Source organism: Aulonocara stuartgranti (genome assembly GCF_965226115.1).
Source record: "Aulonocara stuartgranti genome assembly, chromosome: 7".
NCBI lineage: Eukaryota > Metazoa > Chordata > Actinopteri > Cichliformes > Cichlidae > Aulonocara > Aulonocara stuartgranti.
The window spans coordinates 9,489,042-9,492,190 of NC_138945.1; the positions used below are offsets into that span (position 1 = coordinate 9,489,042).

At 44.0% G+C, this 3,149-nt stretch overlaps 1 long non-coding RNA gene across 1 annotated transcript; it reads left to right on the forward strand.

Annotated features, from left to right (window-relative positions):
• The first annotated feature begins 371 nt into the window (after positions 1-371).
• LOC309711989 lies at positions 372-3,149 on the forward strand. Its single transcript, XR_014278148.1, has 2 exons — positions 372-1,138; positions 3,001-3,149. It is a non-coding gene; the product is annotated as an uncharacterized lncRNA (long non-coding RNA).

The following is a 3,149-nucleotide window of genomic DNA, read 5'->3' on the forward strand; positions in this document are numbered from 1 at the left end:
TTTGTGGTCAGATTCAAACATTCTTGTCTTAATTTTAAAATTATATTTGCTATAACATAAAATTAGGCAAAGTTTATCAGAAATGTTTTCACAGATGTGTGTTTAATGAATCATTTATGTTAAATCACCCATGATGCATTAGGAAATGTCTACACACTTATACATGGGCCCATTTTTAGTAGCCATCACTGCTGTGTGGACAGATCACATGGTTATAAACAGGTGAAAATTGACTTCAAACGTTTGAGCTGTAGTGTAGATTGCAATGATAGTGTATAGTTATCTATTACAGAAGAACATATAGAAGTCTGAGGACAGGGAGACACTGTAAAAAAGTTATGAGCTGTCTTGCTGCAGAGAAAGTGGAGTCTGTCATCCTTGAAAAGCTCCCAAGATAGGCAGCTGGCAGGTTGAATGATGCTCTGCCTCTGTGGTCAAGTACAGACATAGGCCTTAAGCAATCATGAGCCACTGATAAGCGTGACACTACTGCTCAAAGGTTTGTGGTCAGATTGAAACAGTCATCTTTTAATTAATAATTTACATTTACTTTAACATAATATTACATGAAATTTATCAGTAATGTTTACACAGATGTGTGTTTAATGAATCATTTATGTTAAATCACCCATGATGTATTAGGAAATATCTACACACTTATACATGGGCCCATTTGTAGTAACGATCACTGCTGTATGGACTGATCACATGGTTATATACCTGCAACACATCTGACAAGTGCAAACAGAAAATGGAGTGATCCATCACAAACTTCAACAATTTGCTCTTTTTAATCCACACAATGATTTTGGTTTGTGCTGATATCTTTGGAAAAAGATTTCTTCACTGACAAGTTGGGATCTAACATCACAAACTGACATCTGGTGATACGATGTACCAAATAAAAATGGGCCTCAGTAGATGTCATGGTTCCCTTGCTCTCTTTTGCTGGCCTGCTTCTTTCTCTCTCCTCTTTCGGTGTATGCCTGTGTTGTTGTCCGTGTGCTTGTCTTTTTTAGGGGATGCTCCTCCATCTTCCCGTCCCTCAGTCACTTGTGAACAATCAGCTGATTACTCGCCTGTTCCTCGCGAGGTCTTCATGCTGGCTTCTAAACAACCAGATCATTGCAGTACCAAGGTAACGTATTATGCCACAGTCATGTCACATTTTCCATCAGTTCTTGCCTTTGAATTGAATAGAATAGAATAGAATAGAATAGAATTCAACTTTATTGTCATTGCACATGCACAGGTACAGGGCAACGAAATGCAGTTTGCATCCATCCAGAAGTGCTTTAGTGATATAGATATATTACAATATATATTAGCAATAATATAGATATGTGAGTATATTACAGAAATGGGTCTATTATGGTATGTTATAATGTACACGGTATGAAGTAGGTTGTGAATATTCTATAACTATAAGTATGTACAGGCTGTAGTGAGTACAAGCTATGTACAGGATATGAACAGGATATAAATATGAAAAACTATACAGAATATGAAATAAATAACTTTACAGAATCTGGGATATACAGCTATACAGAAATGGGAACTATGCAAGTTGTAAACAGTTGTAGGATTAAAAATTATCGAATGTACAGAATGATTATTTACACAGAGCTATACAGTAGTGCAGTTAAGATAAGTGAGGGTGTAGATAGTTTCTACAGAGGCTGTATAAAGTGCTAGTGGTTGTGAGTGGTGGTTCAGTCCATGTTATTATTGTGTTTGAGGGTACAGTTGTCCATTGTGGGTGTGTGTATGTTCAGTCCATGAGTTTAACGTGGGTCAGATGTCAGGAGGCAGAGTTCAGGAGTCTGACAGCTGTGGGGAAGAAGCTGTTCCGGTACCTGGTGGTCTTAGTCCGGAGGCTCCTGTGGCGCCTCCCAGAGGGCAGGAGGGTGAAGAGTCCATGTGATGGGTGACTGGGGTCTTTGATGATTTTCCCAGCCCTTTTCAGACACCGCTTCCTGTAGATGTCTTTTATGGCAGGAAGTGGTGCTCCGGCGATGCGCTGGGCAGTTTTCACGACCCTCTGCAACGCCTTCCGGTCCGAGGCAGAGCAGTTCCCGTACCAGACTGTTATACAGTTGGTCAGGATGCTCTCGATGGTGCAGCGATAGAAGTTCACCAGGATGTCTGAGGACAGGTGGTTCTTCCTCAGAGTCCTCAAGAAGAAGAGGCGCTGGTGAGCCTTCTTGACCAGCTTGGAGCAGTTGGTCGTCCAGGTGAGATCCTCGGAGATGTGGACTCCCAGGAACTTGAAGCTGCTCACACGCTCCACAGCCGTCCCCTTAATGTGGATGGGTGGATGTGGGTCAGCATTCCTCCTGTAGTCCACGATGAGCTCCTTGGTCTTCTCGGTGTTAAGCAGCAGGTTGTTTCTGTCGCACCACTCAGCCAGACGATCCACCTCCTCCCTGTAGGCGGCCTCATCGTTGTCGCTGATGAGGCCAATCACCGTGGTGTCATCTGCAAACTTAATGATGGTGTTGGAACCATCAGCAGGTCTGCAGTCGTGGGTGAAGAGGGAGTAGAGGAAAGGGCTCATCACACAGCCTTGTGGTACACCGGTGTTCATTGTGATGGTAGATGAGCAGCGGTTATCCAGCCGGACATGTTGGGGGCGGTTGGTCAGGAAGTCCAGTAACCATTTGCAGATGAGGGAACTGATACCCAGGTCTGTCAGTTTCCTGATGAGTTGTGAGGGGTGGATTGTATTGAATGCTGAACTGAAGTCTATAAGCAGCATTCTGGCGTAGGTGTTGTTGTTGTCCAGGTGTGAGAGGACAGAGTGCATTGCGATGGAGACTGCATCCTCTGTGCTCCTGTTCCGGCGGTATGCGAATTGGTGGGGGTCCAGGGTGGGGGGGAGACAGGATTTGAAGTGTGCTAGGACCAGTCGCTCTAAGCACTTAGTGATGATGGGGGTGAGTGCTACTGGGCGGTAATCATTGAGGCAAGATGGGTTGCTCACTCTTTGTTTCTGTGCAGACGTTTCAGTGTTACGGATCTCCATGACCTTCTGTGACAGTGTCTGAGTGTGCCTCCAGACAACCTTCCCTACCTCTGCCCCGTCTCCTGGAGCCCACAGTGTTTATCCTGTATTGATAACTATCTGCAAATATACCTGTAAGACTTTA